Source organism: Vanacampus margaritifer, chromosome 4 (assembly GCF_051991255.1).
Source record: "Vanacampus margaritifer isolate UIUO_Vmar chromosome 4, RoL_Vmar_1.0, whole genome shotgun sequence".
NCBI lineage: Eukaryota > Metazoa > Chordata > Actinopteri > Syngnathiformes > Syngnathidae > Vanacampus > Vanacampus margaritifer.
Window position 1 is genome coordinate 19,051,318 of NC_135435.1, and position 13,780 is coordinate 19,065,097.

The 13,780-nt window shown below is 38.3% G+C and overlaps 1 long non-coding RNA gene across 1 annotated transcript in view; it reads right to left on the minus strand.

Annotated features, from left to right (window-relative positions):
• LOC144050742 (uncharacterized) overlaps positions 1 to 11,987 on the minus strand; it is a 21,682-nt gene extending 9,695 nt beyond the window's left edge. Inside the window, exons 1-2 of the long non-coding RNA XR_013293917.1 lie at positions 11,919 to 11,987; positions 11,732 to 11,795 (exon numbers count right to left, since the gene is read on the minus strand). This is a non-coding gene — a long non-coding RNA (uncharacterized LOC144050742). The remainder of the gene's footprint in view (positions 1 to 11,731; positions 11,796 to 11,918) is intronic.
• Positions 11,988 to 13,780: the final 1,793 nt, after the last annotated feature.

A 13,780-nucleotide genomic window follows, 5' to 3' on the forward strand; every position in this document is an offset into this window, starting at 1 on the left:
TGCGATTTGCATTCCTGAACAAAAGTGTTCGTGCCATTTATACGCCAGCTGACAAAGCGCACTACTTTGCTCCATTTTCCCCCCAATTTGTAATGATTCCATTCATACACAGCAGGAGGGATAATTATTTTGAGCTGGCAAAGACTTATTCATATTTAAAAGAATTATTGAAGGGTTGCTTGATTTTAAATATATATATATATATATATATATATATATATATAGTAGTTAACTTGAAATGTCTAACTGATGGATTTGACTTGAGAATTGTTGGATAAATCACTTTATTTCCAAACCACCATATATTCGTAACGTGACGATCACGACGCAGCCGGACGCTTTTGCCGGCACAATCGACGCACAGCTGAAGCAAATTAGGCTATGTGGAGTGTTTTTCAACATGCAGCAAGCGACCCAGATCACGTTTTTCCCTCTTTTTTTGGATGCGCTGGAGAGGAAGTAAAGTTCAGCCCGAGTTAAAAAAAAATGTTTGACCCTGCAGTTGAAGTTTATAAAACTCAATCAAAGAGTATGTGACCCAGTAGTAATGGCTATTTGAAATGATTTGACCCTTATTAAAAGAGCCTCTGACCGAAATGTATTTGGGCGTGATGTTCTGTCTCCGCCTGCTTTTAGTTCAATCAGCCTCCGCTACCTCTCTATTACGGCTGCATGGACACACACACACAGTTTTACGCAAAAACACACAACAGTGCCCCCTTTAATCTTGTGCATCCTGACAGGCCACACACACACACAGGTTGGAGATCAATTTCAATTCTCCAGTTAGGGAACAAGTCAGCAGACAGCCTTTCATCTCCTCAGCCTCCCTCACTTCCTCTTCCTCTCACTCTGCCCTCTTCTCTCTATTGATCTCTGTCACTCTCTTGCTGTCTCGCTCTCCTCCGCTCTCTCTTTCAAAACTCCTCTTTGCCCCCCCACTCTTTCTCTCCGTCTTTCGTTCGTCCGTCGTCGCCGCCTCTCTGATGTCCATCTCTGATCCCGCAGAGCGCCTCGTCGTTCACCCCTCTACAGGGAAGCGTGCACCGGGATTGAGTGGAGCTAATTTCTAATCCGTGGAAAAGTTATTGACTCCACCCGACACGCCCCCCGCCCCCCGCGGTGGTTGCGCATATTGTCAGTATTGAGTAGGCGTCATCTGTATGCGTGTCCATCTGTCTCTTTGATCATCCGTCCAGATGTCCCGCCGTCGGTTTACGCATGCCTCGCATAGACTTAAATCTGATTCCTCGTGATTGAAGTCAAATTTATTTACCTAACGTTGGTAATCCCCAAGTCTCTGTTCGATTTAGGTGTAATTTCGGGCGATCGGCTGTCATCGCTGTGATGTTTACTCACAGCAAAGCCTTTAGATTACCTATTAGTCAGAGTGCTGCTGCCTCCCCCTCCCCCGCAACCCCCAAAGGGATTAATGTGAAGCACACTCCCTTTGCAGTCGTCTGGATGAAACCTTCAAATGCTTTCGTCTCAAAACGCCAACTTTAAAATTTAACATCATAAGAAAAGGACACCACGTCTGAATGTGAAATGAAGTTAGTTGAGGAATAAATGCATGGCCAGGCATTGTTTTCAAACGATGAGGAATTGCGGTTGATGTGAGTGAGAGTATGTCTTTGCCGATAGGAAAACAGAGAAAGTTATACGGCTTGAAATGGGATTTATGTGTGCTCTCCGTGAGTGTTTTCCAAAAAGGATCGTTAAGTGTAAAACTAAGTGACATATTGTCTGGTCGCATTTTTACACATTTTACCCAAATCAATACAAAGTTTTACCGCAATGCAAGTCATAGAAATATACTACAAAGGTCCGTCAATTACGACCGCCTATTTTGTTGACGATTGATGGGAAACTTTGAAAAATTAACAAACTAAGCATTGACCGAAGGAGGCGTTGTCCTTCAATGTATTCGTCAATCTGTCAATAAATTTGTCAATCCGTCAATGACAGATGTTCAATTTTGGCGACAGATCGACCAATGACAGAAACATTGACGGATGGTCATTTTTCCGAATAATCGACGAATGACGGATTGACTGTTCGGCTTGAAATATTGACGGATTGACAATGACGAAAGGGTGACCCAACTCTTGATGATTGTCGAATGACGGACACTCAAAATTCATTGACACGCCCACCTCTGATTTTGATACATTAAAACCAGAGTTGAGCATTCCGTCAATATTGACGGAAGGTCCATCAATTCATTAATGATGGTCGCCTGTGTGATTACAATTAACGAATGATGGTAAACTTCTAATAATCGACGGTGTTAGAATAAATGTACGTACATAAATTATCCCATACTAACTCTTATAGTATTGCAAAGCATGACCTGTGCTCTTGCAGCTGCAGAATAGGAACTCTGCACTTATCACAACATAAGGACTGAAACATTTAGTTGTTGGAACGCCCTGTAAAAAAAAAAAAAAAAGAGAGAGAGGGCTCGGAGTGCCTCAGAGCGGGTAGGAGATTGTAACTGAGTACATCTCTGTCCGTTCTCCTCGCGAGCAAAAAAGAATCGAAGTCTCTTGTCTTCCTTTGCTGACTGTTGTTAAAAATACTTGTTTATTTTCAAAAATGCCAAAAAAAAAAAAAGTAATGGGGGTAAAGACTTAATAAGTCTCAACACTCGTAATAAGAGGTTGTCAACACTGTAAGGGCTTTAGCTTCCCTCTTTAGTGTCTTGATTTCTCTACAAAAACAATATGAATTGGGAGTGTGGGCTACAAGGACAGTTCTGGTTTGCTAACGTAGCAATACAATTAAGGTTTTTATTGGTTGGTAAGTTACAAACTTTTAACAGGATATACAGGAGAACACAGAGAATTTTAAATATGTTGAAAAAATTCGAAATCATCGCAGAGTGGACATCTTGGGTTTTTCTCTGAATACCTTTTGATATTCCCCCCCCCAGACCATAAAATCCCACAATATATTCCAAGCAGTATACTATAATTTATCATATTTTTTTGTGGGTTCTTCATATTTCTCTCGCACTAATAAAATATTCCTCTTGAATATTTGGTAGAACACGACTAATTTATGTGCTTATTGCTCCTTACAAGCACTGGGACGAACATTTCTAGGTTTCAATGGAGACAATAGTCTCTCTTTCTTTTCTTTTTTTATCTGAATGTGTAATCTAATGTGGGTCGATAAACCATCATAAAGATCACAATGAGGTGGCTAAGTAACCTCCTCAACCCCCTCGAGAGCGCACTACAATCACGTTCTTATCTGATCATGTTCTGTTGATCAGAAAGCAATTTACACTCATCTATGAAACGGCAAGTCAATGAGTGAAAAGTCACAGTCGAGGCAAATGAAAAAAGGTAGTTGTATTACATGTTTCATACTTTCATACTGTGGAAAAGCTGAAAGCATTTCAGATGTTTATTAATGTTGACTTTTGCAAGTAGTCAACAAATGAAGCAGGATGACATTTACTTGGAAGGCATAATGAAGCCACTATTGGAACAAAAGTTGAAACAGTAGCTGTCACCTTTTCATAGCCTTTTCAATAATGAAATCAATAGCAATTCCTATTCATCGCAAGGCAGCAAGCTTTATTTTATACATTGTAAGTCGATTTCATGATGAGCCAACGAACTGGTGAAAATATAACAACTCAAAACAGATGAAGACAACAGTAAATCTCTGATACTTTGTTTGAATGAACCAAGTGTTACAGGTCAAAAATTATATGTGTCTGATTTCAAAGTATACCATTTGCAATGTTTAGATGGCCTTGGATCTGTTTAAAATCATACAAAACGAAGATGATTGACTTCTAGTGCAAAATCTGTCTAATAACGCTCTCTCTTTCAGGTAGACTTAAAGGGGAAGTCAACCAAAAAAGTTCTTTACAATAATATTTTGTACGGGCCCCCACTAGTCCAAACACGGTATTCTGATTAATATTGTGTTTGTGGAATATCAATAAAGCAGCAGAATCGATCCGTTTTTATCCTTTGCCACTTGCTGTTGACTGAAAATGACGTCACAGTTGCTCAGGGTTTAGGTATCGACCAATCACAGCTAAGCTCGCGAATGTCACATGATCAAACTTAGAAAACAAAGGAGCCCTGATTGGTCATTACCTGAGCAACTGTGATGTCATCTTAACCCCTGGGCGTTATTTGTCCATTTTCTGGCTTTTTTCTGTTTTCCATCAAAGAAAAAGCATTTGAAAAAAATACACTAGGGACCTGACATTTTACCAGGATTGTTTAGAAATGTAGAAGTTCAAAATGGCGCCATGCTGTAATTTATAATTATTACCAAACAGGAGGGAGAGATTCACACGAAGTTGTTGTAATAATGCCCGATTTTGGCTCATTGACTCCCATTATAAATCACAGTTTTTGATATGCTGTAAACCTGATGTGTTATAATGCATTTTCCGTGATTACTGATGCAATCGCTTCTTTGACGAGTCATAAACATGAAAATAGAGGAATTTGTGTGTTTAGAGTGTTAACACAAAAATCCACTAGGTGGCGCCAAAGGCTAATAAATGAATACAAAATGCATGCATAAAAAAATTATATTGTTATGACTTATGGACTTGTTTGAGCCTCTAACTATGTCATATGAAATATATAAATTATTATTTTATTTTATATATATATACACCATAGTTAGTCTTGCTATTAGCATAATACTGCTATTGTTGTCCATAGGGGGCATTAAAAAAAAAACGAAAAAAAAAAAACTATATATGTGTAGATAGGTCTGATGCCAGTGAACATTTTGAGCGGTTGAAAGTGGAAAAAATATTCATAAATGACTAAGTTATCACACTTCAAAGGAAATGCCAGATTTTGGCAAAAATTACAAGAATTTAATCAAACTATAATAACGCCCAGGGGTTAAGTCGACAGCAAGTGACAAAATGGCCGCCCCCTGAGATTGATAAAAATGGGTGGATTTTGGATTTCTTATCCCACAAAGGCAATAATAATTACAATGTCGCGTTTAGACGAGTCGGGCGCATACAACATAATATTAAAAATAATTTTGGGGGGAGTTGACTCCCCTTTAAGTCTGTATCAAATTTAGTGAAATAAACCAAGCAATTGTGAACAATTCTGTCTCCTTTAGATTTGGGACAATGCCGTTCCACTTTGGTCCTGCAGGTCTGAGTACTGTATACAATTCAGTTGTCAAATGTCAAACGATTCAAGGCGACGTTTCAACTATATATGGACTGTACTTAAATAATAACAACAATGTATGTGCTGGAAACTCAAAGAAAGAAGTTCTAATAAGCCTTCACGGAATTTTCCTAACAGGATTTGACTACGCTGAGGACAGAGATTCGGGAAATCTGGACCTAACCCTGCTTCCACTCTGTTTGATAATTTTGACCAAATTTCTGACATTGAAGTTTTCATTTTGTATTTAATTCTGTAAGAACATTCACGTTAATGATGTATTTATTTCTAAAAAATAAATAAAATAAAAAATACTCTGGAAGTGGTTACCTTTTTTACATTTACATTTTACTTAGGAGCTCTCTGGTTGCCATGGGAACCATCTTTGTGACCCTGTCTTAAGTAGCAGGGATTTTATTAAATTTTTTCGGAATCGGGACTGCAGTTGTTGGCATAATATCAGCGAGGCCTGCAGGCCAGCCGAGCGAACCCGACCACAGGAAGCTGCTGTCAAACAGGAAAGAAAAAGCTCAAATTGGGGTAGACTGAGGACAAGATTCACGAGAGTAAAAACAGGAGGACTACGTGGAGAAGAAGGAAGGCAAATTGACTTTGAGGAGGTTAAATTTCAGTCAGTGCCCAGAAGAGACTTATGATAAAGGTATGAGGGAGAAGGGACAGTCATATTTCATTAAGAAATGGCAGGCAAGAGGCACGGAGAGGAAATGACTGTCTGCCATATATTCCTATCCGTTTCTTAGCTATGTTGTTACACAAGCTAATTAAATTAGTCGCTTATTAGCTTGTTATGGTACAACTTGACTCAAGCGTTAACTCACTTGCAACTACCAACATAATTGACATTTTAATAGACTAATCTGACACTTTAATTCAATTTATTTGTTGGTTAGTTCTGGTGAGATGAAATCAGCTTCAGTTCTGCTTCACTTTACATGTAGTTAGTTCACTGACTAGTGTTAATTACTTGATTGACTATTGTGGTGAACACAATATACAGTGGGTGTGCCTTGCTTTAGGGCACCTAAACAATTGTCAGGATGTAAACTAGCATCTCTCAAACAACAAGTTGACCTCAAAACCCAAGTCCTTATGATGGCATGAGTTACTGCTGCCCCAAATAAGTAACATTTAAACATTCTTGACTGACCTAAAAGTGTAAGTTAACTCATCCTAAGCATTGTATGAAAATTATGCTGAGTGCAATTTGCATAGCCTATTTATAAAAATTAGAGGAAAACAATATTTATGTAATAATTTGGAATTTGATGTATTACTGTGACACAATTGTCAATTGCCTATATTGTTTGTAACTGTATGGTTCGATTAAAAAAAACAATTGTGGGTTTAGAAGAAGAAGAAGAGCAACAAGAAATTTGTGGATTTGTGCTATGGCCGAATGTCCACCTCCATACCGAAACGTATTAAGATGAAGACAAACAAGAGGAAGACTTTATTGAGCCTCAATGGAGATATCCACTGGTTGCTGCTATAACCAATATGAACATTTCACTCTCAAAATTATTTTTGCTCAAAGCCAATGACAAACTAAAGATCGTTGTCGGATTTTCGAAATCAAGGCGGCTGGTTACGGTCAGTGACGATGTGGAAGGAGCAGAAAAGCTTGAGTTTAAGTATTTCATATCAATAGGAAAGACAGGAAGACCTGCACCAACCTATATGTCATTCAACTCAAAGCACACCTGAGGCCTTGTGCTTTATTTATGACTAAAGTTATTGCAAAAGCATATACTATGGCACGGCAAAATAACACAAAGTAAACCTTTCGCACACGCATGTATGATTCATACACCTGTGTGTTCAAGGTTGACCATAAATTACCATGGAAAAGAGGATTGCAGTAAAAGGAGACTATTCCTCTTCATCCAGAGTGAGTCATGCTTTCATACAAAGTTACGCCGAGCCCTGGCACATGACTGACCTGGTTCGTTTTCAAATCTCTACTTATTTTCTGACTGCAAGCGATACCTGAGCATACCTGAGCCATGGAAATATATCATATAAACCATGTAGGCTATCATCCAGACACAAAGCCCTGCGTGATCCCCACAATCCACTGCATATTGCACCTTTGACACTGCCTAGCAAAAAATATAAAAGACCTTGACCAATCTCTCGTCCTCAAACCAGGGCGGCTATAAAGACACGGGCATCCAGCATTTGAGTTGCTGTTTGGGGAGAGGAAATGTATTGGATTTTTTTTTTTTTTTTTTACATGACTGTATTACATGTTTATGGTATTCAAACAAGGATTAGGGTTTGTGTTGCAAGTGTGTCACATCACGTCACATGCTGCTGTACACGTCACCTGGACAAGTGAGCTTTTAACACAGCGCATGGTCAGACAGCTAAACCCTCAGCTATGTCTGGCAGGATTGCCAGCTTTGTATGGTGGACCTGTGCCCTATTCAATAGATCATTCTCTGGCACCTCATTGAGCCTTTCTGGGAGGAACATTATGACAGATGAGATCGTTTGCAAATGCAACTGCCATATCAAGTGACTGCCAGTGGTCAAGAATGAATTATGAGATACAGAGAAGTGCTCGAATAATTAATGTTGAGCACGAAACTCACCTACCATCCGTTTCCACATGCACTTCATCATTAGAATATTGTAGCGGCCGGACACGCCATTCTTAAATTAAAAGGACACAGTGCATTCTGTAGAGTAAATTTGACTCTATTTAGAGTGGGACCAACTAGACTCAGTTTTAGAGTAATATTTTCACTTGGAAGAGAGTAAAATAAAGAATTGGAAAAGATTAAAAATAAAAGTGACTCAAGGGTGGAGGAACAAACTCATGACCTGCTTTCTGTTAGTAGTATCGCTTGTGTCAGCTGCAGCTGATTCCATGATTCCATGGAATCTTCTCCAAGAGACCAAAAACGATGTCTTTGGTCGCTTGGAGAAAAGCAAACAGTAGGAGGGGCATAGCTCAAAAGGTAGTGTGGCAGTCTCCCAAGCTGAATGTTGTGAATTCGCTCCTCAAACCTTCAGTGACTTTTTATTTTATTTATTTTTTATTTTACTGTCTTCCTAATGTAAATCTATAGCCTACTCTAAAACTAACTCTATTTGGTCCCTCTCTAAATAAAGTCAAATTTACTGCAGTTCACCCAGGATAGCATCCTTCACCAAACCACACGTTCACTGGAATTGTACCATTTATTATTATTTTTTCTTCAAATAGACCAAACTAGATAATTGTGAACACAGGCTAAAATCTAATCCTAAATGCTAATATTTTAAAGTCTGTAATTTGCTCCCAAAGATGTATTTATATGTTGTTGTTGTTTATGTTTTTTTATGCTTAAGTATACAGAAGGCGTTGATGCAGCCTATGAACTTATTCCAAAAACGGCCAGCAGGTGGCAGCAGAGTATAAGAGATCAACCAGGGCCATGTTGCAAAAAGCTCTTTCCCCACTGTTTTAAACAAATGTGTGAATAATGATGAAACTTCGCTATATTCTAATGCTAAATGCTGCAGAACGGAAAAAGATACAAATATACTCTTTTTCCTGATGAAAGAATACACTCTGGTCTTTATTTTAATAGGTTCCATGTTCTTATAGCAATAGAACACAATATTCTGTGGGCCGTGCAAAATCAGTCAAAATCCAGTAAAACAGCGGGAGGGAAGGGAGTTGCTTCAGTGAAAATGGCTGGGAGTGAACGAGTTAAGGGCTCAACAAGTGCTTAGTACGGTATGTTTATTATGAAAAACAGCATAATATACTAGTAAAGTTTCTATTCACTCTGTCATTTGCAAAATCTATCATCTATCAAGGCCCTTGGGGACTTATTTAGTTTTTGTTCAGTATATAGTGGAATCACATTTGAATATTACGCACACTCTGACTGTGTCTGTAATAGCATCAGCTTCTGTTTTTTGCCCGCTCTCCTGTTGACTCGCATCTCTTTGTCTTTGTCTGTCTTTGAGATTGTAGCTTTGTTCGCAGCCGTCATTGATATCAGATGAGGTAAATGAAGTCTCCGCACCAGCACAATAGGTGTTTCCAGTTTTGTCACGCTTTTATTTTACTTGCGCAAGGCCGCGCTATTAGTCAGATATCACACTGGCAGATCACAATCAGTTGTTGTGTCTTTTCTTGTTTGAATTGGGATAAACCCCAGTGAGGAAGAAATAATAACTTTGCGGATCCAACTGCTTTCAAAAGTGCTTTGAAGCTTCCTTTGCATTTGTCCTTCTTTGTTCTCCTACACACAATGCCTGAATTCAAAATCTCAGTTTTTGATCAGTTGATCATGACGTCCACCCACCCATAGTAGTCAGTTTCACAGCATTCCAATAAGTGATAGAAAATGTGATCCCTATAAATTGTGAGACATTGACATGAAATGACGTTCTAGCAAACGGGGAAGTTCAAATGGGTGTAAAAAAAAAAAAAAAAAATTAAAGACAGAAGCTTTTAAAGGATGATGAAGTCAAAATAAATAAATAAATAAAAAGAAGGACGGCTAGTAATTTGACACAAATGAGGAGCGTAAACTATATACTTGACTTAATGGCCACAAGGTGTCAGATAAACAGAAAAGGAAACGAGGTAGGTGCACAAAATAAATTAAAAGTGAACCTGGGTTAAAAAGGGATCCGATGAAAATGCGTAATCAGATGGAAATGCCTCTTTTGTTCACCCAGGCCGAAAGTTGAATTAGAGTTTACACGCTTCTGGCTTCACACTGCCATGTTTTGCATGCGCATGTATGCTTGTTTGGGCAACAACGACTATCCGACTGTGATGATATCCCATATGTTCTTGTTATTCTTTCGCAACTTCACTGGAGCGGCCCCAATTTTGTACATTTGTTTGCCTTCAGATTTAAGTGTGGCATACAGAATTATACAGCACTGCCGACAATAATTGTGATTTTAGTATGCAAACGTGTCTACAGTGTTTGTGAACAGACTACCAATTTGCATACTTATTTTATCATTATCTTCATAAAGGGGTGACTCCTATCCAAATAAAATGTACACAATAAATTTGACTGAATTCAAACCACAAAACCTCAGAACTGTGAGGCACACATGCTAACTACTAACGAGACCACCTCGCTACCCTGTGGAAAATAAAATTCTTACAGTACTGTACAATTAATTAGTACCCTGCCTGTATACTAACATTTAATCAATCAATGATGGAGAGTATGCCGCAGGTGAGTCAATTTGAATAAAGTCGTACTGTACGCACTCTCAATCACACCAAACGTGCAGACAATTTATCATCAGACATGGAATAAACCATTTCTACTCAAAATCAAAGCAGCTACATCTGTAATGTGAAGAGTGCATCACTCTGGGCATCATTTTAAAAAAAAATGAAAATGCTTATCACCTGGCTGTTTTATTTTTTTTATAAATGTATAATATAATGCAATATAATACAGGGCAGGAGCAGAGGATGCCTCCTGCAGTTAACACTAATCTGGTGTTAAAATGATTAATTGGACCCTTTGGAGGATTATAAAAAAAATAATTTGATGAAAAGTTTAACTTTTTCATCCACATGCCGTAAGTTAACTCTTTTCGGCTAAAACGCTTTTCCGTGAGTAAACAGCCAGCAGTATTTATTGAAAAAATAACCATTAAAACCCTGGAGAACCCACGGGGTCAAATTTGGCCCCTATAAATTCTGCTACTCAAATAACAAAGACCTTTTTTTTTTTTTTTTTACAAATTTAACTTCAAAAGTCCAGAGTGCCACTTCTGACCCCTGCATGAGGCCATCTAGTGGATGAATATTGCACTTACATGAGCCAGAGTGGTGGTGACAAGATGGCTGGCATCATGCTGTTTTGTTGAGCTGGAAATCAATCCAAACAAAACCATCTTCTCAGCAAACCGTCAGATGGTAAAATTGTGGGGGTTTTTTGTTAATCTATTTCATATTATGTTGCAGAATGCCTGGGAGTATGTTTTATATATATATATATTGATAAATTAGCAACTCAGAGCTAGTTTTAAAAAAAAGGGTTAAAATTGAAAAAACATATATTTTGGTGTTCAGTGAACTTATAGCAGTCATTTAATGTATAATTCATAATTTTCCAAAGAAGAAAAGGGTTCTTGGGTTCTCCAGGGTTAAAAAAAAAAATTAACATACAGTCCATATGGTTCCTAATTATAGCATGGCACTGAGCAATTCAATCAGCTCAAACCAAAGCCAAGCACTCTACCTTGTTCCTGACCTTTTGGAGATCTGAGAGGCATCAGCTGCGTTATAACAACGCCCTCGGTGACATTACCATTGTGATGTGAACATCTTACAGGCACTGGAGCACGACTGTCACACTTGTATGGCTGCAAAATTTGAAAGTACCCACCTGTGGTCACACACAACTTCTACGAGTAATGACTAGCCGTTTGTTTTTGACTGACTTTCAAATGACCTTCCTACTACGCGTTAAAGCAGAAAATTTGCTCTTATAGTTGCTTTAGGTAATTACTGTGTGTGTGTGCGTGTGGGGGGGGGGGGGGGGGGGTAGTACCTCCATGCCGACCATATGGCCAACTGATTATGCGCTGGCAGCACATCCTAATGAGGGTCCACACCTGACAGAAACATTCTTTTCAGTACACGACGACGGACGTGCACAGCAGCATTAACGTGTGTGTCCACGCCTTCACATATTCAATCACATAAAAGTAGCCAGGACTACACTAAATGGACAATACCTGATAAGAAACACCAAAGTGAAATCCCAATGGACAAATTCAGCTCGTTGTGTGATATTACTCCTTCACACTTGACTGTGAAAATGATGTTTTGCCGTGAGTCACTTTCTCAGCTCTGTAGTGACACCCAGTGGAAACGGCCACGCGCACGAGCCTGACGTCACTGAGGAAAGGTTTTCCGTTGGGAGAAATTCTTTTGATCTAAAGCCAAAGGATGTGGAGCCAAAGTGATATGTGATATTCATACAAATGTATACAATGTTATATTTTGTGTGACAGAATAACAGTAAGTTCATACAGTGCTATTAAATGACAACAAGGAAACAGTTCCCATGGCGCCACTGGGTGATTGCATGGCATTCGTTTTATAGACACACTGGCAGATAAAGAATACGTAAAACAAAATTCCCTGCCCATGTTACGGTCAGAAACATTAACATTTATGAAAATCGTTTCACAATACAGTTCAACTTTAAAGAACATAACACCTGAGCCTATTTGAGCCACATTATACCCTTATCTGCAAAATATTATATTATTATATATTAACTGCACAGACAATGTTTTGAAAAATATATTCACTGTCATACAAGTGCAAAAATATATTAAATAAATAAAAATACATGTCATGTTAATCCATGTCATACTGTATGTGTTACCAGTAGATGAAAAGTGTGTCATATTCAGAACGTTTGTTTGATTTATGTTGGTATGCTTTTATTTTATTTTATTATTTTTTTTCAACAAACTGTAATTTTAGATTGTGTATAAAATATTGATATTCAGGCCAATTACCTGTACAATTTGCATTGTTTATCTGAGAATTGTGAAATTATGAATTTATATCTTTTGATTTTTACTTTGGTCTGACATCTTTACAAGATCATCTCGCGGTCCAGATTAAACCCCTTGGCAAGCCTGATCCGGCCTGCAGCTTGTACGTATGACATCCCTGACCTAGGTCATTACAGTAATTGTAGTTACTTTCAATAAAATTAACAAAGAATTTATCATAAAATTACAAATTTTGACTATTCATTTTGCAGTCATTTTTAAAAGTTTTCTCCTTTTTTTGGGGAGAGTTTTAAAGTTGCCTTTTACAGTACATTCCATTTACGGACAAATATTTAAAATTGTGAACATATTTTAACAATAAATATGTGTATTTCTAATGCGTTCATCCTTAAAATTACAAAAATATTGTGTTTTTATTACAGTGATTTCATGTTATTTTACATTCAGCATATAAGATCACAGTCTATTTTTGAAAAATAAATTATAGTTTAAAAATATAGGAAAAATCTGTAAAATCCAATTAAATAATGCATTCCAACCTGCACTGTAAAAAAAAAAAGTCCTCTTTAACACACCCACCATTGCTCTGGACTGTTGACCCCAAGTATTTAAAGTCCTCCACCTTCACTATCTCTTCTTCTTGGAGCCTCCCTCGTACCTCTCCACCCCCTATCATTCACGCATACCATCTATCTTACATTTGCTATCCCTCCTGTCCAGTGCATGCCTCCCAGTTCAATTCAGTTCGTTTATACCGTAGCCAGTACACATTGAGTACCACACTCCTCACATAAAATCCCTTGTGGGAAGAAACCTCGAGCAAACCCAATACTCCACCTCTCTAAATGCTCCCTCCACCTGTGCCCTGCTTTCTCTGCTGATCAGTAGGTCATCTGCGAATATAATGGTCCATGGGCATTCCAGTCTAACCTCATCTGTCCAGCTATCACTATTGCAAAGAGGAAGCGTTTTAGAACACATCCCCTTTTAGTTCCACCTCCACCTTAAGCTGCTCCATCACACCTATTGCACACCTTACCATTGTTATGCCTCCCTTATGTCCTATT